Source organism: Trachypithecus francoisi, unplaced genomic scaffold (assembly GCF_009764315.1).
Source record: "Trachypithecus francoisi isolate TF-2019V2 unplaced genomic scaffold, Tfra_2.0 Lachesis_group11, whole genome shotgun sequence".
NCBI classification, from domain to species: Eukaryota; Metazoa; Chordata; class Mammalia; order Primates; family Cercopithecidae; genus Trachypithecus; species Trachypithecus francoisi.
Window position 1 is genome coordinate 5,741,221 of NW_022681456.1, and position 24,160 is coordinate 5,765,380.

The 24,160-nt window shown below is 44.2% G+C and overlaps 1 long non-coding RNA gene across 1 annotated transcript in view; it reads left to right on the top strand.

Annotated features, from left to right (window-relative positions):
* The first annotated feature begins 597 nt into the window (after positions 1–597).
* The window catches only part of LOC117089187, an 84,533-nt gene continuing 60,970 nt past the window's right edge, over positions 598–24,160 (top strand). Inside the window, exons 1-2 of the long non-coding RNA XR_004439492.1 lie at positions 598–1,141; positions 8,366–8,558. This is a non-coding gene — a long non-coding RNA (uncharacterized LOC117089187). The remainder of the gene's footprint in view (positions 1,142–8,365; positions 8,559–24,160) is intronic.

The following is a 24,160-nucleotide window of genomic DNA, read 5'->3' on the forward strand; positions in this document are numbered from 1 at the left end:
TCTTATAGGTTCCTTCTGAGTCCTGGGCTGCTCCCGCCTGGCCATCCACCAGGCTGCATTGGGTTCTGCTTATCCCAGGCCTCCTCCCTCCAGTCTCTCTGTGCTTCCTGGAAGTAAAGACTGTGTCTTGTTCGTCTCTGTGTCCTCAGAGGCTGGCACATGGCAGGGGCTTCAGAAAGACCTGTGAACCCCCAGACTTACATCTGAACTTTGTGAATTTTATTTGTATTCTACAGCAAGCAAAATGTATGATTGCCAATTTTCATTTAAAAATCTTATTTCTCTTCTGGCTGGGCGTCCCTCTCTGGTGCTCTCCTGTCCTGTCTCCTTTGTGATCTTCTCCTTCCCACCCCTGGAGACACACACTCTCCCCTTCCCGCTGCAGACAGGTCTGGCTAGAGAGGGTCCTTCCTGGGCTCTGCTGCCTGCAGCCTGCCCAGCTGCCCTTCGAAAGCTCAGGCTCCTTCTGTGACTCGAGGGGCTGTTTATTCACTCGCTCTGATGATAACGCTGCGTGTGCAGCAAGTGGTAGGAAGCTGATGGATGGGGAGTGGCCCAGGAAGTGTGTCTCAGCTCCTTCCTTCTCTCCACCTCCTTCTCGGGGAATCCTAGTTTCTCCCCTAAGACTGTCTTTTTTTCTTCTGATTTTGCTTGGTTTGAAGATTTTCTTTCCAACTCATGTTTGCCAATTTAATTCCACCATTTTAGCTCCTAATCGGGGTGGAGGGTGAATTGGTCTCCTGTGCTCAGAGTTGGAATTGGGATCTGCATTCTGGGGTCCCTTGATCTCTTTATTAAGCACAGCCAGCTCTTACAGCTCATCTGGGCATCATTAGCTTCATCCAGAATGTTTGCATTTTGTTTGGGTGGGACTCTTGCAGGGGCCTGGGAAAAGAGAAAGAGTAAAATGCAATTATTTATCTCCCAAGAGACCAATATGCCAGCAGAGGGTTAGTGAGAAGAAGGAGCCATGGACCTGACTGGGAAGATGACTGTACAGTGACACAGAAGCTGCCAGGCCTCTCCAGGGGCAGGACTGAAAGAAGAGCATCCTCAGGCGAGGAAAGGGCAGAGCAAAGGCCCACACACAAGCAAGTGCTGGGCAAGCATAATGCAAAGTCCCACAGGTGTGCACGTCCAGGTAAGTGTGATGCAAAGGTCTGGGTGTGCACATTCAGGTGTGCTTGATGCAAAGACCCACAGGTGTGCACGTCCAGGTAAGCATGATGCAAAGGTCTGGGTGTGCACATTCAGGTGTGCTTGATGCAAAGTCCCACAGGTGTGCACATCCAGGTGGGTGTGATGGGAGCATCAGGAGCCAGGCCTGGACGGGCGGATGGGATGAGGTGACTCAAGTGTCCTACTAATGGAGACCCAAGCCTGCTCTGCACATGTGTGGGGTGGGGTTAACCAGAGCTGTGGCAGGAGGCAGGTCGGGGTGATGCCTGGTGGGTGTGAAGAATGGGAGGCAGAGGCCTGTCATGAGGCAAGGTGAGTAAGGTGTGATGAGGGGGAGGAGAAGGCAGACTCCAGAGAAGGGTCTGGCTAGAAGCAGCGGGACTCAGGGACAGAGTCTGCGTAGGAGGTGGAGCCGAGTACGAGGCAGTGGCGTCTCTAAGGCCAAAAATGGGGGTCTTGGGATGGCGCCTAGGACACAAGTCCTAGCCACATGTGTTGTTATAAAGTGTAGCTCAGCGGCTCGTGTCCAGGATGGACTCAGTGGCCAGCCTGGCCCCCACTCCTGCCATAAACAACTAGGAGCCTGAACAGAAGCCAAGAAACAGCAGTTTTCAGACACCTAAGCAGGCAGCACAGGTCTGTGATTCTAGAGAGAAGAAAACAAACAAGGCTGGGACCCCAGGCGGCCAGCAGAGATCATTTGGTTTGGGTGGGGCCTTGCAGGGCCTGGGGAGCTGAGAGCTGCACAAACCCAGAGCTCCCTTAGGACTAGAGGATGGCCCGTTCAGAGCAGGCAGGTGGAGATCAGGTCACACATGGAGCCGGCTCAGGATCCCTGGAAAGGAGGCCCACATCTATGGAGCAGTGTCCCTCACACCTGTCTCCGAGGACAGCCCGCGCTGTGAAGCCAGTGGAGATGGTTCTGCCCGCACCTGCGGTCACATTGGGCAGCATTGTCAGGGTCACCCACGTGGACACTCATTACTGGAGCACAGATGAGTGCAGAGGAAGGTGGGTCCTCCTGGGTGTCCAATGCCAAGTTCTTTCCAAGGAAACAGGTTTTCTTTGAAGGGGTAAAGCAGACTTTATTTTCTTTCTTCCTTTTATAGTGCAAGCTCTTTTCCTTCTCATGAGTGCAGAGGGGGTTGGGTGTCCTGTACCTCCTGGGTGCCCAGTGCCAAGTTCTTTCCGGGGAAACAGGTTTCTTTGAAAGGGTAAAGCAGACTTTATTTTTTTCCTTCCTTTTACAGTGCAAGCTCTTTTCCTTCTTATACGCATAGAAAGCTTTGTGAGGCCGTTCTTTAGTGTAATATGTGTATGACTGTTCATGGGTTTCATCCTGTCTGTGGTAATCGTAATTATGATAATAGTGGCCTAAGGCTCCCGGTGCCCCAACCTCACGCCTGCTTCTGTTTTCTGCTCACACCTCAGCACACCAGCCCCTCCTCGCTGTCTCCCAAACATACCGTGGCATGCTCCTCACTGCCTGGGGCCCTCGTGCCTGCTACTCCCAGTGCCTGGAAAACACAGGTATCCTCATAATTCCCTCCTCATCGCCTCATCTTCAAACCATTTTACACTGAGCACTTTGGTGACATTAGGCACATTCACAATGTTGTGCAACCATCACACCTATCTAGTTCCAAAACATTCCATCACTCATAAGTAAAATCCACAGCTGTTATGTGGTCACTCCATCCTCCCCCTACCCCAGCATCCACCAACTGCATTCCTTCTGGGTGGATGTGCCTCTTCTGCACATTTCCTATACACAGTCATGGGACATAGGATCCTTCCTACCTGACTTCTCTAACTCAGCGGGATATTTGCCAGCTTCCTCCACATTGTAACCTGTGCCAGCACTTCGTTATTGATCACGGCTGCCTCCCTTATGGAGCCAGAAGCCCCCTCCAGGAACTCTGGCCCTCCCTATCTGTTTCTCACTTTATTTTTTTTCTCTGATGCTATCTGCTAATCTAATTATTTCACCACCTGCTCATGAGTCACTGTCAGCTAATCTAATGATTTCAGTTATTTATCATGGTGAATGTCGAATTTTGCCTCCTAGAACGGAAACTTCACAGGAGCAAGAAACACTGGTTAACTCCACCGCTGCATCCTCCGTGCCCCAGACAGTGCCTGGTGCTCCGTGGGCACTCAACCAATACATTTGTTGAATGAATGAATGATCAAATTATATTACTGGGCCTTGCCAAGTGCCTGAACTGATGTTATCTCCTTTGTAGCTGAGGAACCCTGGGTTGCTAAGGTCACCCAGGTAGTAGGAGATAGACGCAGATATGAACCCAGGCAGAAATGCTCTGAATACTTATGTGGTCACTATGATGCTGCTGTGCCTCACTGTGAACTTGTATGTCCCTCTCTGTGCATCCAAGCATGCATAATACAAAGGCCCACAGGTGTGCACATCCAGGTGAGCAAGATGTAAAGACCCCACAGGTGTGCACATTCAGATAAGCAGGATGCAAAGGCCCACAGGTGTGCATGTCCAGGTGCGTGTGATGGGAGCAGCCAGAGCTGGGCTTGACATACAGGTGGGAATGAGGTGACTCGACTGTCTTCCTAATAGAAAGCAAAGCCTACTCTGTGCATGGCGTGGGGTGGGGGTTAAATAGAGCCGTGGCAGGATGCAGGACGAGGTGGTGGCACAAATATTGATTGAGTGCTCCCATGCGTGTGTGTGCATGGGTATGTTTGCGTGAGTTCTAAACCTGCTTCCTTTCTTGAAGCTCTGCTCAGCCCACAGAAACCTCTCACTTCTCTGAAATCCTTCAGCCCTCATGTGGCTAGGTACTGTGGCCTCCACTTTTGTGCTGTCTTGAAGCAGTATTCATTGCCCACGCAGGCGCCACACTCACTCAGCTGGACGGTTAGTTCCCTGGTATAAGGCGGTGAGCCTTTTATGCTTTCATTTCTGCCCCAGAGGTATACGGGGATTGCTAGGACATCAGCCCATGTTTTCAGATTCATTTCTGTGAACTTCATTTCCTCCTCTTCTTTGGGAAGTCGGGCCTGGGGAAAATCAAAACCCTCACTTGTGCAGTTGCTAGAAACCTAAGACAGTTTACAGAAGCCACCACAGTGGCATACTGAGCCGCACCATCCCTAGACCTGCTGGTCTTTGTTCGTTGTTTTCTTTTCATGCTGTGAGTGCAGATGAGGGGCTTCGTGGATGGGCAAATGCCCACCTCCTTCCAGAACACGGTCCTCCCGTGCCTGGCTGGATCCAGGGAGCCCTCCTCAGGCTCTGTGCTTCCCACGTGGTCATGTCTATGTGGTCTCAACAGAAGGAGGGACTGAAACGGGGGCAGCTGGGAAGGCCGCCTCACCCTCAAACAGAGGAACCCTCGGCTTTACATGGGGAGCCAGCAGCATGCCCTTGGTGCAAGTCACTCTGGAGTCCCTGGGAGTGTGAACTGCAGCCTCTCACTGTTATCCTGTCTGCTTGTCTGAGGCCGTGCTCACCAGGGCACATTTTCTAAAGCTACCGAAAACAATTTTTTTTTTAAATTAAGCCAAATACATAATTTCTTCTGCAGTTCAATGCATTTCACTCTTGAACAGTACTGCTAAGCCATTCAAGTATCTGTGACCTTCCTGTTCTTAGCCCATGGCACAGATTAAAAGGAGGAAATAAAACTGAGCCAATTCCAGACCACTGGGGCCAGCATCATCAGTGCATGGCACTGGGTTGAAGGGAAACCACTTCTTTTGAGGACCAGCTACAGGCTGGTCACTCTCAAAGCACTGGCCAGGAAGGAGAAGGAGCTTAAATTTACTCTCATAAAATCTAATCTTAGCCATTTTCGGTATCTTTTAATTCTTTCTTTTTTAAAGATCCTTCAACATAAAGGTTTTTTTTTCCCCCCGAAAGTTTTTTAAAGGCTTTTAGAAATTCTGCTTCTTTCTTTAAGGCAATTCTGTCTTCATAAAATGAATTTTCTCACACATCCTATAATTTTCATTAATTAAAAAAAGAGAAGGGGAGTGGGTCACTGCCCCCAGAGAATAATGTCAGAATAATCTGAGTTGTAAGATAGTTTACTGCGAAAGGCTTCCTAAGGCATTTGAATAATAAAGTTTTTCAGGAAGGTGATCTCGGTGAGAAACAATACCAAAGTTAGACGGAATACTCAGCAGAGGAGGCCCTGGCAGTACCCAGGAGAGCCAGAGCTGGGAGGCTTATGGACCTTCTTTAGGCAGGGCTGTGAGTCCTCCCTGAATTCAGGGAGATGAATTTGGAGCCTGTGAGTCTGATGGGAGGAGGAGATTCTCAGAGTCAGGGTCAGACCCACACATGCTTGCTGTGGCCAGGCTGATCACAGGTAATGAGACTGGAGGGCTGGTGCTGGCCCGGGGAGCCCCTGCCCCTCTAACTGGGAGATACCCTCAGCTTCAGCTGACGGTGGCCGCAGAGGGATGTAGGGGCCAGGACCACACCAACTTCCATTGATTGTTTCAAGAGAAGTCAGACATCTGGATTTGTGGTAGAATCTCTCAATTTTTAAATGCTGACACTTTAGAAACACCATGCAGGGCAACAGAAAACACATCTTCATTCCAGTTTGCAAACTTCATCCTAGAATTGGTTGTAAGCGGCCCTTTCTCATCATCTGCTAAAGGCACTTTGGACTCTGTTGTTTCCTTCTCCCATGAACCTCCAATATCCCATCCCAGTCCTTACGTCCAGGGCGTTTCTTCTCGGTGCTCCTGGGCCAACCTCGCCTTCTTCCTCTGCATCCCGCTGCTCTCCTCACCTTGAGTCAGGAGAGCTGCTCCCGGCCTCATCCACACGCCTCAGTCCTAGGCCTCATTGTGCTGTTCCTCTTGTCCCCCATATGTCCTGTTCTTCTGTCTGCTGACACAAATCCCACCCACCCTTTAACCACAACCCAGTTCCAGCCTCTTCTGAAAAGTCCTCTTCCATTGAATTCTAAGTTCACTTTATCCTTATTATGTGCACGAGGTGGCTCCATTGAAAATACACTGGTCTCACGTTCCCTTCTCTGGTGTTTTACTGCGTACTCTCTTTAAGAAACAGAAACCCAACTCAAATGGCTTAATCCATAAATAAAACAAATTAACTCACAAAAAAAATTTCAAGGGTACATCTAACCTCAGGCATAGCTGGATCTAGGTGCTACAATAATCTCATCAGGAATCTGCTTCTCTGTCTTTCAGTTTTGTGTTGGCTTCATTAGTTTCCACGGGAGTAGCAAGATGACTGTCAGCACCTGCAGGCTTTTGTCCTATTGGTTCTGCAGTCTTCGGAGAAAGAGAAACTTCTCTTTCCCAATGATTTCAGGAAGACTTCAGCTTAAATCTCATTGGCCCAGGCTTAGTCGTGTGCCCATCCCTGAACCAATCACTGAGACCAACAGAATGGAATATGTTGATTGGCCTGGCTGGCTCACATGACAGTCCCTGGAATTACAGATGGCGTCAGCTCCATCTGAGCCACATGGACCAAAGTGTGGAATGAATAAGTTCCCAATGCAAAAATTGGCATGCTGCTCTAACAAGAGAGGGAAAATGATGCTCAATTGGCTAAAATTAACCTAAATTTAAAAATTCCACCCTTCAGATTTTTCTAATCTCTTAGGTTTCATTTAGACTATTTGTGTTTGTGTATATATCTACATGTATGTGTTGTGTGTGTATATCTACATTTTCTTAAGTAACTATTCTTTATCAGGTCCTGTGCTGGACTGTGGGTCACTGTGGTGAGAAAGACAGGTGCAGTTCTCATCCTCATGGACACATTTGGTGATGGAACTGTGGAGAAAGGATTACCCAAATAATTAGCCCTTCAGAGGTATTTTGAAGGAAAATACAGGAAATTTTAAGAGCACTAAACAGGGAGATAGGATGGTGAATAGGAGGCTAAAAATGACTTTTTTTGAAGAGGTTATCTGAGGATATCTGAATAACAAGTAGCCATCACCCAAGAGAAGAGTGGGTGAGGTGGGTAGCTGAACATTCTCTACCTGTGACCTCTGAACTCTGAGTGGATGTTGGCATGTCTACCAGTGTGATAGAGACTTATCAATACAGTTCTGTAGAAATGCCTAAGGATGGTAATCACCAATGCAATTTGGTGTCTTTTCCTTGGAAGAAAACTTGATTGACTCCACTGCTCACACATTCCATTTTTTTACTTATATTAGTGTGGTCAGATTGCCATAACAAAATACCACAGACCAGGTGGCCTAAATAACGGAAATTTCTTTCTCACAGCCCTAGAGACTGGGAAGTCCAAGATCAAGATGCTATCAAGATGGTTTTATCCTAAAGCCTCTTCTCTTGGCCGCCATCTTGCTGTGTCTTCACTTGGCCTTTCCTTGGTGCAGGCTCAGAGAGCAAGGACTCTGATATCTCTTTCTCTTCTTACGAGAGCATCAGTCTCTTTGGATTAGGGCCCTAACCTTATCATCTCATTTCATCTTTGTAATCTCCTCACAGGCCCAATCTCCAAATACAGTCATACTGGGGTTGAGGGCTTGAACATGTAAGTTGAGGGAGCGGGGACAGAAATATGCAGTTCATAGCAGTGCTATACAATCATGTAGGTTTTTGTTTCCAGTGAAGTCATACACAAAACCTCATGCCAAAGACCTGAGGGTCCCTGCTAATGAGTTGAAGAGCTAAGCTTAGGGATGGAGGTTGAGACCCAACAACCTAGAAAACTGGCTGGTCCCCAGGCTCATTGAAGCTTCCAACTGCCTTAAAGCTTGCAGGGTAAGAATTTATCTTCCAAATATTAAGTACACTAAAAGCAATTGAACTACTTCTGACTTAAATGAAGCTTCTACTTGATACTTCTAATCCTCTCCTGACCCCGACTTCTTTACTCAAATCCTACTTGTGAAGCAAATGGGTTTTCATTAGTGGTTGGATATTTAAAAGTGCAGTATTTGTAGTCCTCCATTAGCCGACCATCCCTTGAGACTGGGTAGGAATTCACGTCGTGGTCTGAATTGCTACATCCTTTTATTGCCACAGTCGAAACAGATGGCAATAGGGATGTGCTCACAGGGTGATGTGCTTCTCTTCTCCCTAAGCACGCCATTAGTTATTTAGAGATTTCCCCCTCTTTGTGCTGATAGCTTTTTACATTTTTCATTTATGAAATCAATTTTATTTCTGTTGTATTTTTCCTATTTAGGATTGTGATTGCCTGGACTGACTGTCTTTGGGAATCCATGACTGCACATTTGGAGAGAGAGTAACAGAAGGAATATGCAGTCACTTGTCACGGAGTCCTTGGGATCTCAGCAATCCCTGGTTTGACAGGAAGCTCTGGAGTCATGACCTACCTCAAGTTTCTCGTTGCTGGGAGGAATAGAATTACACAGACGGTGAGTGAAAGGCACTTTATTCCTTTTATCCTTGTTCTAGGAAAGGCCCTGTTAATATCCATCCATTTAAAAGGTTGCCCCAAACCTAATGGCAAATAATATTAACCTGATAGCGACTAAAACCCTTCTCAGCCAGGGGCCACATCTGCTCAGAGCAGGACATCAGTGAGCCTTCAGCAGCTGTCAGACGAGAGATGACTGGACTCGGTGGGCTTTTCTCTGACTCAGTCTAGAATGCCAAATGTCTGCTTGTGACAGGCCACCTCCCTCTTTAGCTTTTGGCTTGGCAGATGGGCAGGAAGTAGCCATGGCTTTCTCTGGGTGTGTCCATACGTGGTTTAAATGTTGCATGGGTTGAAACTGCTTTAAGCCCTCTCCAATACAGACTGTGGTTTGTCCTTGTCCCAAGGCAAGTCTGTGCTTTTTAGCAAAGGTCTTTCCATGGGCTTGTTGGCTTCTCAGGGTCAGGGCAGTGTCATCCTGGTAGACACAGCATCTACTGCAGGGCCTGGCCCTGAGCAGGTGCTCAGTGACTGTTGAAGTGGTGACTTTCTAGTCTTCATGATTTCATCCAACCTCAGCATACATTGGCGTCACTTGTGTGGCCTGGGGTGTACCAGGCAGCTTGGCAGCTTTGCACTTTGTACAGGTGTTGTACTGGAATTGCTTTCAGTTGCTCAGTTGCCCTGAGCATGAGATTTGGAATTGATTTCCAGACCAGACTGTAAGAATATTAACCCAATACCCAAATTAATAATCAGCCTCAAGGGCATGGGGTAATTATTTATTTTGCTAAATAGCACAGAGAAGCTCTAGCTTAATTATAGTGATTTTGTTATGGAAAAGAGTGGTGATATTTCTGTATCACAGTGTCTCATTTATGGAAATTTGATAATGTTTACTGACAATCCTAGGTGGTGCCCTTTGGTGTGAAATTATTTTCTAATTTACTAATGTCATTGGCAAAAAACAACAACAATGACAATCCTTCCTTTTTTCTTTTTTTAGGTAGGGTTTTACTCTGTTGCCCAGCTAGAGTGCAATGGTGCCATTATGGCTTACTGCAGCCTCAACCTCCCGGGCTCAGGGAATCCTCCCACCTCAGCCTGTCAAGTAGCTGGATCACAGGCACACACCATCATGCCTGGCTAATTTTTGTATTTTTTATAGAAATGAAGTTTCACCATGTTGTCCAGGCTGGAAAAAAGAACATTTTCAAACAAATACCTTCTGGGCATCACACATTTGTGCTATATATATACACATATACATGTATACACACACATATATACATGTATACACGCACATGCATATACATGTATACACACACGTATATACATGTATACACACATGTATATACATGTATACACACATATATACACATATATACACATATATGTATACACACATATACACACACAACATATATACACACATATATACATATATGTATACACATAGATACACACAACATATATATGTATATACACACATACACATACATATATATGCCAAAATGTGAACAGGTTTCAAAACTTAGGTGTAAGAAACATATTATCTTTGCCACCCTTGTGTGTCTCCAAATAATCCACAGTTGGGTTAAGCCCAGCATCAAGAACCGCAAATGTCAGGAGACTTTCCCACCGGAGAGACTAAACTCAGGGTTTAGCTCAGAGGCTAAACCCACCAACAATGAATGCTTGAGTCCAGCTCTGACACTAGGTAGCCAAGTGGCCTTGGACAAATTATTTAACATTTCCAGACCTCGGTGTAATAATCTGTAAAATAAGTGGGTTCCTTTTCTTATTCAAATATTACTTGAGTGCTTCCTGTTTGCTAGGGACTGTTGAAGGTAATAAGAAAACAGTAAGAAATAGAACTGGACACGATTCCTAATCAGCAGGAGTTCTTATTCTAGTGGAGAAGGCAGACAGTAGGCACATATGTGAATGAAATAAGATAATGTAATTGAGTGAACTATTAGGATGCAAATAAGAATGCAATTGAGACGGTGTGGTATGTGAGTGGTGCCTCTGCCTAAGGGACAGGCATCAGGGGATGTCTCTCTGAGGACGGTGCATTTGGGTGGAAACTGAATGAAGAGAAAGAGCGAGATCCACAAGGTTTGGAGGAGTGATTGGCAGGCAGCAGCGGGAAGAGCAAATACAGAGCTATACCGGCAGGAGCTCAGGGGTCCCTGAAAACTCTAAAATCGGAGATTTGCGTACCAGGCATTACAAACCGTATTCTGTGGTTATTCCGCAAGGCGGGTGTCATCTCAGATCATCAGTTGTCCTGGGTATGATGCTGATGTCCTTCCAGTGGTTTAGTTTCTATCCCAAGTGCCTTACTATTGACTAAAGATCACCCCCAACCCCACTTTGCTTCAGGGATTGTGTTTCCACCAAGTAAATTTCAACCTGGGGGTGGCCCTGTCCAGCCCCTGCAGTTACCTGCTGTTCTTGGCCGGTTAAGACACAGGCAGTAGGGACAGGCACAGTGGCTCACAATCCCAGTGCTGTGGGAGGCCAAGGTAGGAGGATCACTTGAAGCCAGGAGTTTCAGACCAGCCTGGCCAAGAAAGCGAGACCCTGTCTCTACAACAAAAAAGGCAGTAAATTTTTTAAAAAGTTATGTAAAGATCTATGTAGTTGAGGAACAGGAAAATCCCTGTACTATCATCTAGTAGACTTCCATTTCTTAATCCCCTCCTAATGGGCAGAAACTGCCCGAGAAATATATGCAAGTTAAGGTTGTAATCCACCTGTTATTTTCTGTGAGGTCTGATGATAAAATGTTTTGGCATTTCTAACAGTGTAGTTGTAATTGAAATGGATAATGATGATTAGGAGAAAAAGCAGCTACTACATAATCTATGCCTGGTAAATGCAAAGCACTACTTCTCTTATGGAATATATTACGCCTTTGTGTGTCTTCCTGATATCTAGAAATAAACTGCTCCATTATGTTAATGTCCTACCCAACTTAACCACTGCTGAGGAATGAATGAAGAAGAGGGTTAGAGTCTGGTCCCCAGTATTCCTGGTCCTGGTGGGACGGGAGGGAATCTGAAGCTATCAGGTCATCCAGGCCGGTGCTTACCTGGTTTTAGAGAGTAGCTCAGAGACCAGCTATAAAAACCTATGGCTAGACTTGAGTCAAAGCTACTCCCTCCCATTCTAGCTTACTGCTTTTTAGCCCTTGGGCACATGATCAAGGTCACCTTCAAAGACAGCCCTTCCCTGATAACATGTCTAAACCTGTCCCTGTGGTGCTGGACACACATATAAACAAATAAATGAAATATAAATGCTAAAGCAAAGACAGGATGGTGGGCTAAAATAAAGGCACACCTGGCCTACTTTTTCTTTTTTTCTTTTCTTTCTTTTTTTTTTTTAATGGAGTCTCGCACTGTCGCCTGGGCTGGAGTGTACTGGCATGATCTCGGCTCACTGTAACCTCTGCCTTCCAGGTTCAAGAGATTCTCCTGCCTCAGCCTCCCTAGTAGCTGGGATTACAGGCGCCCGCCACTACGCATGGCTAATTTTTTCGTAATTTTAGTAGAGATGGGTTTCATTATGTTGGCCAGGCTGGTGTTGAACTCTTGACCTCATGATCCACCCACCTCAGCCTCCCAAAGTGCTAGGATTACAGGCCTGAGCTACTGCACCCAGCCCTGGCCTACTTTTTCTACTGGATCAAGGAAGACTTGTAAGAGAAACAACTATATTTTCAGTTGATAGTCTACAAATACTTGTTGAGCACTGTTTCAGGCACCTGTTACTACAAAAATGATGCCCTCCATTCCAGACCTCAGTGGGTCAGAATAGCAAATGTGCATTCTCAAGTTCTCAGGTCTGCAGTAGAGTGGGCTTGGTTGATATAGGCTGTGTGTCTCCACTTGGGGCTGTGCACTGGCCAGCTTGGCTTCTGGCTGATGTGGGTTTGGTTTAAGTTTGTTCTTACTCTCTCCATCCTCCTTGGACAGTCAGGCTGGCTATGCTGTGTTCTCCATGTGGAAATGGCAGAAGCATAAGAAGCCAAGCCCAACTATGTAAGACTAGTCCACACCTGGTTCTCATCATACTCACGTATCTCATGGATTGACCAAACTTTTAGAAAACTTCCTGCCTCTAGAACCCTGGCCTCCCTTTCCTTGGAGCATTTACTTTAGAAAACTTTTCACTGCAAATTGCTTCTTTGCTCCTTTGAGAAGTACATTTTTCAACAGCCTCTTGCCAGGTTTACAAAGCTTGGATGTCTTTCTTGAGGACCTGAGAGCCATCCCTTTGGAAATGTAAAGGTCAAGGAAAATCACGCCCCCAGCTCCCTGCCTTGTGTGATGGTTGAAGCCCAAGTGACCCAGACCCCTGGCTTCAAGTTGTAATACTGCCAACCTCCTGCCTGCAGATCCTGGGAAATTCTACTTTGCCTTTTTGGCAAAGCCAATTAGCAAACACAGATGGCCTAGAATGTACCCACCACAGCTCTTAAACTACTCTCCTGTTCTCCGTTGCAGGAAAGTGGAATTCAGACTGAGTTTGGACCTCTTCCCTCTATGAATAAAGTCATCTCTGTTGGTATAACTTGAGAACAGTTTTGTGTTGACACTTGCTCATACAACATTGGCTAAACACACACACACGCTCAAAATGGGAAAACATTAATGCTGCTCCAAGGGGAAGGGTGGTAAGTATTGGCTGAGCAACACTCCAGCCCCTCACAGGATAGCACCCACCTACCTATATGTCTGTGCTACAGCAGTGATCAGGAAGGAAGGGTCTCTGTTCACCAGGAGCTCACCTTCTGAAGATGGGGGCAACACAGAAAATAAAAACCTAAATAAGATGATCTCAAATAGTAATGCTTCCTAGGAATACAATAAATAAAGCAATGCAATAAGAAGTCAGCAGTGTTGGCCGGGTGCAGTGGTTCACACCTGTAATCCCAGCACTTTGGGAGGCCAAGATAGGCAGATCACAAGGTCAGGAGATCGAGACCATCCTGGCTAACATGGTGAAACCCTGTCTCTACTAAAAATACAAAAAAAAAAAAAAAAAATTAGCTAGGCGTGGTGGCCGGTGCCTGTAGTCCTAGCTACTGGGGAGGCTGAGGCAGGAGAATGGCATGAACCTGGGAGCCAGAGCTTGCAGTGAGCAGAGATCGTGCCACTGCACTCCAACCTGGGCTACAGAGCAAGACTCCATCTCAAAAAAAATAAAAATTAAAAAAAAAAAAAAAAAAAAGAAGTAAGCAGTGTTACAGGCCAAGGGCTGCTGTAGTAGAGCAGGAGCTCCAAGATAGGTCAGCTCCTATGTTCTCAAAACAGGAAGATCAGTGTGGCTGGGAGGGTAATAGTGATGCAGGATATTTCTATATTTTTCTTGACCCCTTCATTGGACTTGCAAAGGGGTGCCCCATTTACTCAGCCAGTTGTGCTCAGCCCCTTGAGGGAGGGAGCATGGGAGTGAGTGAGTGTGGGATCCAGCTGGCTGGCCGGCAGCTTTAAACACCAGCAGGTGTAAACTCCATGCAAGCCCTGGGGCAGTACCCAAGTGGCTGTACCTGTGATCCCTGAAGCTCCAGAGGGTGTGTTACAATGCTCTCTGAGCTCCACTGTCCACAGGCAGCAACGTGTTATAAGCTCTGTGGGCCCTTTGCCTCATCACATGGGGCGGCTGCCCTCCATCAGTGAGGATAAATGACCAGTGTGACAGCCCTTTTTGTGGACCCAAATACTTGTCCAGTGCCCAAGAAGAATGAGGTCATGCAGATGAATTGAAAGATGGTGAATATGGAGAATTTTCTTGAGTGATACAAGCAACTCTCAGTGGAGAGGGGAGCTGGAAAGGGGACAGGATGGGCATGTAATCTTCCCCTAAAGCCTGGCCATCTCTGGCTGGTTCTCCTCGCAAGTCAAGCCATCAAGCTGCCTCTCCTCCAAAGTTCAGCCATCTCTCTGAAATGAAGTTACCTCTCTCTGAAGTTAAGTCACCTCCCTCTCTACTGACTGAGTCTCGGGTCTTTATAGGCACAGGATCAGGGGTAGGGTGGGCCATGGGTAGTTTTGGAAAAGGCAACATTCAATTGGTCAAAAGACATTATTCAGAAAGAACTAATCAGGAAAGAGTGGGCATGTAGGGATAGGAGTTCTCACTTTGGGTCACAGGTTTCAGGTTACTTTTGGCCGAAAGTTGGGGTTTTCACTGGGGACCCATCCCTGTCTGCCTAGAGTTTCTCTGCCTCCTGTCACTATCAATAGGCAAAACACCAAATAGGCAGGAAGACGCCAGATTTTGTGCATTCTTGGCGAACGTCTTCCACGACATACAGGTGTTTATTCTAAAATGCAATGGGATTTTGTGGTACCACTTTAAACAGGAGAGTTAAATGCTGTAAGGAGAGTGGATTGTGGGGGTGCAGGGATAGAAGCAGAGGGAAAGTCAGTCAGGTTCTGTTGTCATCCCACTGAGAGATGTGAGGAGCTCGAGCCAGGGTGGGTGTTGGGGAGGAAGATTTCAACTAAAGTTTGGAGGTATGTCCAAGAGGACATATGGGTAAATTAAAGGTGGAGTGTGAGCAAAAGGGTAAAAATATCAAATCAAGTGTAATAATGACAGAGCATTTTACGAACTGAAAGCCTCCACTTCCATTGTTCTCGCAGCCTTTTGTGGGAGGTGAGGCTGGACTCCAGACCCTTGGAAGTCAGAGGTAAGAGACCCTAAAGATAAGGCTTCAGCTTCAGCCACCTCTTCTGCCTCCATTTGTCCAGTTTTCCTCCAAGGACCCAAGGCCCTAATGTTGAGCACACATGGTCCTATAACTGCAATTGATCATGATCATTGTTTTTCCACTCCAGTCTCTCTCCACCGCACTGCTGAGCTTTGTCTCATGGTGAGCAGCATGGGAATGGCTGGGCATAGTTTTTGGTATCTGGAAAAGGGAAAATTGGGTTAGAAATATGATGGGATATATCCATATCCATATCTCTATGCATTTATCTATATCAGCTGTATAAGGTGGCAGGTAGTTAGGTTACTGTGAGCTGCTCTGATGTAGGGAGGCATCAAGGTTATTCTCAGTCTCTGTGCTGACTCATGGGATGATGGGCTGTGTAGCTGCAGGACTGGTGTTGTGTACTCACATGAGTACAACCTGTGATGCCCATCATAGGAAGAAAGTGTAAGAGTACGTGTGTGTGCACGTGTTCACCTGTGATCATGCATGCATCTGGGGGTAAGAGTGAGATATGAAGTGTACAGAACCTCAGTTATTCCATGGAAAATTCTTTTAAACCTTGCATCTCATGTATAGAATAAACATAATAAAAATTTAATGAAAAGGACAATGACATTTGCAAAATATTACCAAGGATGAGTTCCAGGGTGAAAGAAAACAAATTTCCATCAGCCATGGTGGAGGCAAAAGTGAATTATCTTTCTGTTATCTGTAGAAAATATCTATTTTTAAAAGTTGTCGTGTGAACATGTGATAATAGATTGCAGCAAAACAATGAAAGAAGAGTATTATAAAGGTGCATCAGGTAGTTCTGTGACAGGAAAGGGGTCTCGATCCAGACCCCAAGAGAAGGTTCTTGGATCTCACACAAGAAAGAATTCAGGATGAATCCGGAGAGTAAAGTGAAAGCACATTTATTAAGAAAGTAAAGCAGTGAAAGAACAGCTGCTCCACAGACAGAGTAGGGCGTTCCTGAAAGTAAGGGGAGGAACGCCTCCACCCCGGGTACAATACTCGTTTATATAGGTTAGAAAAATGATGGGGAGAGTGCTCTGCTACAAGGATTTGTGATAAAGGATTGATCTTCTTAATTACTATATTTTGCAAGAATCAATATTATTACCTTTAAAGCAAAATTAGGAATGCATCTGTTCTTAAGATATTGGGATATCAGGACACTCCTAAGTCTGGATCTGTTTAATAACGTTATCAATCTGTTTCCTTAACCGTCAACATCTAGAGGCTGGGAACACCTAACTTCCTGGGAATCCAGCTCAGCAAGCCCCAGCCTCATTTTCCAGCCTTCACTCAGGGTGGAGTTGCCCTGGTTCAAACTTGTCTGAAAGTTCATTGAAAATATTGCAGTGTTAGCTTTCTGAAACTTGTAAACTGCTGTGACTTCTTTTTCAATTGTAAATAACACTTTTGAGCCTATGGGTGTGTTAGTATTTTTGCACTGTTTTGCTTTTTAAAAGAGCCCTTACCAACTGTGGAAGTGCTTTAGCCCCCAGAGCGTGGGTCTTCCCTGTCCCTGGCTGTGTCCTCTTTGCAAGCTGAGTTCAGGGGTAAAATGAGGTTTAGAGGGAGGATGAGAAGGAGTTCGTGGCTGAGAATCCCAGAAAACATCTCCAGTGGGAACCTCCTTTCTGAAGGTTCTCAGGGAAGCAGAGGTCAGTGGAATCAGCCACCAGGGTGAGGGATGAAACAGTCTGTCACCTGACTTTATTTTCCTAACTTTTTTCTCACTTCATTCTTTAGTGATGGAGCAATATCTAGTGTGGGGAGGTGAGATGTGCATAGAACAATCTTATTTAATTTGTTTCATGAAATGCACCGTCTGCTTAAACTTAATAAAGTCAAATTTCTGAAAAGCAGGCTCATTAAAACTTCCATAGTAATAGATGAATTTAATTACTTTGACTTAAAAGGAGTATTTTTCTAGGTGGCAGCTGAAGAGAATCTGGTCTCATACACTTACACTTAATCTGTTTCTGTTATGGAAATTAAGAGCATTAGACAACTAACAGCAGACCAATGCATATAAACCAGAGTTGTTGCCAGGAAAAATATAGTTAGAAGACTATTAACGTTTTTTCTCCTTTTTTTTTTTTTTCTTTAGTATTAGGAAATAAATAAGTTAAAAGAGCCTTATCCTTCAAAGTAATTAAAATTCAGAATTACCTTTTTTGTTTCAGAAATGTCTGATTTGATTACTTTATAAATTTACACAAGTTTCTGAATATTAAGAATCTTGACTCCCACTTTCCCTCCTTTTCATTCTCACCCTCCCCCACCCCATTCACTCTACTGCTAACACTGATTACTGCTAACTTGACTACTGTGAACATTGACTACTGCTAAGCTTGACTGCCAACGCTGACTCCCTGCTGGTTCTTAGAAATCACTGTGGCCAAAGATCATTCTCTGGCTTCTCTCTGCTTCCAGGCTTTCTCCCTCCCTGGGACACAGGTGCTGCTCACAGCCAGGTGTATCTGCACCTTGTCTGCCTCACAGAGGATCTACATAATGCATAGTCCAAAGTACAATCTTTGTGTCACTCAGGCTTTCCACACTAGAGCCACCAAACCCAGTTTCATTATGAGCCGTACCTCAGTGGCATCTCTAGCCGGTATTCAAGATTGGGCAAAAAGAAATAGCAAGGAAAGCTGTAAGGAAAAGTCCCAAGTTAGTGTCATTTTGAAAATGAGGCTGGGCGCAAACCCAGACACCGAGGGTCACTGCCTCACTCCTGGGCTCACTGAGGTGTTCCTGGGTTAGAATAAGCACATGGTGTGGCTCACTTGGTACTTCCCAAGTGTACATTCTTCTCTGGGAGTCATATTTCCCTGCTTCAGTAATCCTGTCTCCCCTGGACTTCCATAAGCGCTCATCCTCACAGAGATCAGGCTCAGGGGAGGAAGACGCCCTTGGCCGGCTGCACTGAAATTACACAGGAGCCTCCCCTCGACCTGGCCAGCCCTGGTTAAGCCCGAGATCGCACCTTGACAGCTTTCCTTGCAGATCTGGGACAGCCAGGACCTGGCCAGTGCCCACGCAGCTGTGTCCCCGCAACTGTGTTGACGTCCCCTGCTTGCAGCAAGGATGGAGCACATCAGAGTGCCCCATGGGCTCACTCATTCTGGCCTGTCTGCTGCATTCACTTCTGGGACTTGGCCAAGCAGAACATCTCTCCGTTATTCCTCCATCTACTCGAAACATTAGCATCTATCACATATTTACTTGGAACATATTGGTCACCTCAATTATGTATGAGCTTCCTGAGGGTTGAAACCAAGTCTAAGTGATTTTCTTCTCTATCATACCAAGCCCAGCACTGGCACTTGGCATCAATTAATAAATCTGTCAAATTAAATGCTGCTATTTCAATTTACCAAAAATGTACACTAAGGCCCCATTTCAGAGTCCTGCGAAGTTACCATATAGTTTTTTCAACCAGCCAATAAGCCTGCGTCAGCTATTGGCCTGGGTCTGTTCTCTAGAATAGTCTTGGAAGATGAATTTTGACACTAACTCTAGTGACGTTAGCAGGTTGACTTGCACTAGGGTCCTCACACTCCATGGCTCCTTGTGCCACGCTGCTTACTGCAAATGGAACTTCTTAAGCCTATCTCTCCTCCAGCGCTAATTCTAATAACTAACAACAATGCTATCACAGGCCTGTTAACTCTTATGCATTTTTTTTCTACTAGTTTCCAATTAAAAGCTCCACTTGCCATTCACTTTAAGTGTTGGGAAGAAAATCAAAATTGATGAGAACAGAAATGAGCAAGTATGTGTGAGTGTGTGTATGTGTGGTTATGTGTGAGTTGGTGTGAGTTTTGGGGGGAATGTGAGCAGGGTTAAAGAGGTAAAGAGAACTAGTATATGACTCTGGAAAGGGTGTGGTTTCTCCAACATATGAAACCTGTTTGGCTTAGAAAAAAATACTTGCGAAGGAGCAGGTAAAGAAAGCATGGGTGTAAAATAAGGTATGATGCCTGCTTTATTGTAGTGTGTGATTATTTTGCATGATATTATTATTTTCTTATTTTATTAATGTGTTACGAGTGTTAGTATATTATTGTTTCCTGCATTGGTTATAAGTAAGGATTGCGGTGCTAGAATATTAGGGATTAAATCTTGGCCCTGTCATTTGCTGGCAGTGCGATCTTGGGTAAGTTGAAACAGCTGTGCCAAGAAACGTATTTTTCAATTGTAATTAGAACAGGGTGATTACATCACTCTCCTGCTGAGTTCAGAATTTCTAGCCTGAAGGAATATGAGCTCTACATGCACCTTGCTATCGAGCTCCAATGCATTGAAAATTTGACATCAGAGGCATGAATGGCTATGGAAATTACTCTTGAAATCCCACAGAAGTGTTATTTTTCCTTTGAATAATAATGCGATTGAAATGTGAAATTTTCAGTGTTACAAAAGCCCCTTCAATTGTTCTATTTTGCTGTGTCAGATCAGTGGTACATTTAGGTGGGTGGATGGAATTATTTTGTCTCATATGATTTGATAGTTTCATTGATTATAACGTTTTTATTTGTTTGGTTTGTTTCTTGATTGGCCTTAAACACATGTCATTCTCCCAGCTGAAGTTATGAGGATTGGAGATTGAGAGGAAAGCAAATGATCTGAAAACCCTCAAGAATGAAAGCAATCCTGAGTAGCATTGTTCTCTCTCCCTTTGATGTGGCTGTAAATAGGTTTTTAATTCAGTTTAAATTTGCATTTTGTGTTGAAACCTCAGGAAGCCTAAACTCCATCACCCGAGGATGCTGAGGGAACTACGTTTTTGTCTTCTTGGGACTAGAAAGCCTTAGTCTCTTTGTTAGTGGAGGTAACTAGTCAGACATGAGCCCGCGAGGGAAGGGGAACCGCCACTCCCGGGAATGTCAGGAGAACAACAGGTGATGGCCAGGCAGTTGTTACACCTGTCTCTCTAAAATAATAATCAGTCACAGCTGGCGCCAGGGAAAGGCAGTCTCCCAACAGATAGAAAACACAGAAACATTATCAGCAGCTTCCGGGTGAGATCTCAGGCGCTGGATGAGTGAGCTTGAGCATGCGCACTAAGAGGCAAAATGGCGGCATTTAACTGGTCTATGACCTTCCTCTAGGGACACTGGTAAGGGAACAACACCTACAGTGAGCATGCGCACAACTTCAGAAAAGACACTGCGCAGACGGCCGTTCTCAAGTGCTAGCAAACCTGTGTGCGCGCGGACAGTGCTAAGAGAGACAGTGTTAACAACCTGTCCATCACCTGATGGACGCCTGACATTCCTGGGGGGTGATGGCGCCCTGTCTTCCCCTGCTCATGTCTGACTAGCTTCCTAGTGTAACAAACAGACTAAGGCTTTCTAGCCCCAAGGGAAGAATCAGGGGAAAAGAGATGGAGACCCCAGAAGCATGCCAACGCAAAAAGCCCCAAGCCAAAGGTCAAACAGTGCTCTTGATCTCTCAAGTCGCCTGCTTGACCCTCTTCCAAGTGTGCTTTACTTCTTTTCATCCCTGCTCCATAGCTTTTTAATAAACTTTCACACCTGCTCTAAAGCTTGCCCATCTCTCACTCTGCCTTATGCCCCTCGGGCAAATTCTTTCTTCAGTCTGCAATAATTGAGGTTGCTGCGCAGCCGCGTGGATTTGTGGTTGCTAACACACTTTGGTCCTGCGTGACTCGGATATGTTTCCCAGAGCTGACGTGTTCTCCACCTTTTACTTTTAAATACTCTTTAGCATATATGTTATGATCCTGTTATCGAATAACCTTGCTGGATTGTAGGTTTCTTACAACAGGTACACCACCCTTCACAGAAAATGGGAAAAGGATACTTTTTCTCTTAGATCCAAAAGTGAATGCTGCCTTTGATCATGGAGAGAAGTAGGATTCTAGGCCACTGGGCATAGCACAGAATGGCTGGTCACAAAGGAATTCACAGGGATATTTAAACTATTGGACTCTCATGAGTCCAGGTCATTAATGAGAGACATTGTTGCAATTCTCAAATCTGAGGCATTGTACAAAGTCTGATGAGACATGGATGGATTTCCGGGGTAGCTTCCTCCAAAGTGTGACTCGGGGGACGGAGCTCTTCTGTCTGAAGGCTGTACCATCCAGAATCTGTGTTTGCCAGCATGCCGTCCTGAAGGTGCTACAAAAAGGTTGGAAGATTTCACAGAATTTTTTCCAGAGAAGGCCTGGAAGTAGCTTATATTAATTTTACCACATTTAACTAGTCAGTATACAGACTCATGGCCCCTATTGTAACTTCAAGGGGTTCTGGGGAAAACGGTCTTCCAGTGGCCCAGGAAGAAGAACATACACTGTTTTCTTGGCATGCTTGCCAGTTAGTGCTGCCATTTTTGTCTCCATGCTTTGATTTTGTTCTTGCTGTGCTCTCCTCAAGTGCTTGTTTTCTGTCTCCCTATTTTTTTAAGTCAAACTCAAGTGTTTCTATGAATAGCTATGGAGCTTGAGTTCATAACTTTCATGTGTATCATTTGATCTAGGTATTCTCTGTATTATGTTTGAACCATTTTTTATGACTTGTTTATGTTTCTTCCATTGTTAGCTCCTCAACATGATCCCAAGGTCGTTTGCTTGGAGAAGTTTTTTATTTGTCCACAAGCGACTGATCAGTGCTTAAAGAATAAGGACAGTCTCTAATTAAGCTTCTAACTTATGGAAAATCTCCTCATTATGTAGGAATAAAAGGAAGCTTTATTAATTTGAAGCAATATCTACTAGAAACATAATATAATCACCATACCTAATAAAAAATCAAAGTTAGGAACAAGACAAGAAAACCTATTCATATCTCTACTCTGGCATTTCACTGAATATCTAGTCAAAGAAATAATGCATGGAAAAGACCTGAGTTTTATGGTCTGTGTATCGTTTAGATTTGCTCCATAACAAACCACCCCAAACATAGATGCCTAGAGGAACAAATACCTGTTTAGCATGTAACTGTGTGGGTCTACAATTTTGGCTGGACTCAGCTGGACTTTCTCTTTGCTGGACACAGCGGCACTCACTCATGCCACGACCTGGACAGCTCCTTGATGATTGATTGTTCTTTTAAGCTATTAAGTTTTTGGATGGTTGAATAAGGAACAAAACCTAACTAACAGAGATTCGAAGAAAGAAAGAGTAAGTGGGCATTATTTGCAGATGATATTCTAGTCTACTATAAAAATCTGATATTGGGATCAGGCTGAATTGGAGAAATGCAGCTGAATCACACTTAAGAAAGGAATTTTATTTATACTTTTCAGTAAATGTTTGTCACTTGTCAGTGCTGAGAGCCTTTTCCCCTAATATCCTACATTTGTGACTATCGGTACCATTTGTACCTCCAGTCCCTGTGATTTTCTTCCCATTCACCTAAATAGATTTTTCTCTTACCGTAATCTGAGATAACCAAGTGATAAATTCAGGAAGTGTGAGATAGTTAAATCTTCACAGAACCTGATAATTCATACAGTTGGCACCCTGGCTAAGAAAGGTTAAATGACTAAGTGAAAATCACAGAGATAATAAATAGCAAATATATATGTTATTGCTATAAATATTGTACTGCAGGGTCAGAAACTGAGTCCAATGCTTCTGTCATACCATGTGCAGTATTTCATGACTTGTTTCCATTCAAAGACTGACTTGTTTCCATTCAAGTCAAAATACTCTTAGAAGGAGGAGCACTGATGTGTGAAGTGAATCTATTCTGGCGCCTTCTTATGGGAAAATCCCCCAATACATTTCTATGCATTTTTGGTAATTAGTTACGCTAAATGTTATATGCAACTCAGAAAGTCTTAAATACAGCACTGATGATGTATTGTGTTGTTATTTGTAGGATACTGTTCAAGACATAAGATCATATTTAAAAAATAATCAGTATGTGCTAAAGAAAGCAATTATTCACATGCAAAAGAATGTAACTGAACTGCTACCCCACACCAAATACAATAATTAACTTAAAACTCATCAACAATATAAATATAAGAGCTAAAACTGTACAAGTCTTAGAAGAAAATATAAGAGTAAATATTTATGACTTGGATTTAGAAATTAGTTATTGGGTATGACACCAAAAACACAAGGAGTAACAGTAAAATAGATGTTAGATTTTATGTTTGTACATCAATGTATATTATAAAAATTGAAAAGACAACCTACAGAATCAAAAAAAAATTTTCAAATCATACATTGGATGAGGGTCCAGAATCCATAATATATAAAGTACTCTGACAATTCAACAACGACAACAAAAGGCAAACAATCCAATTCTTTAAAATGTGTAAAGGACTTCAATTGTCCTTTCAAGTCCAAAGATATACAGGTGGCCAACAAGCACATGAAAAAAGATATTTACAATCATTAGTCAGTAGGAAAATGCAAATCAAAACCACAATAAGATACCATTTTATACCCACTATGATGGTTATAATAAAGAATAAGGAAAATAATAGTTGTTTTAGAGGATATGGAAAAATTATATTCTTTATATATAGCAAATGGAACTGTAAAAAATGCAGCCAATGTGGAAATCAGTTTGATAGCTTCTTGAAAATTTAAACATAAAATTATGATATGACCCACAACTCCAGCTCTAGGTATATATGCAAAATAACTGAAAACACGTTGAGAAACAAACACTCGTGCATGAATAGTTATAGCAGCACTATTTGTAATAGCTACTCTGGAAACAACCTAAATGTCTATCAACCAGTGAATGGAAAAATACAATGTGGTGTATCATACAACATAATACTATTTAACTACAAAAATAACTGAATACTATACATGCAACTATGTGGTTCAAACCTTGGAAATGGTATGCTATGGAAAA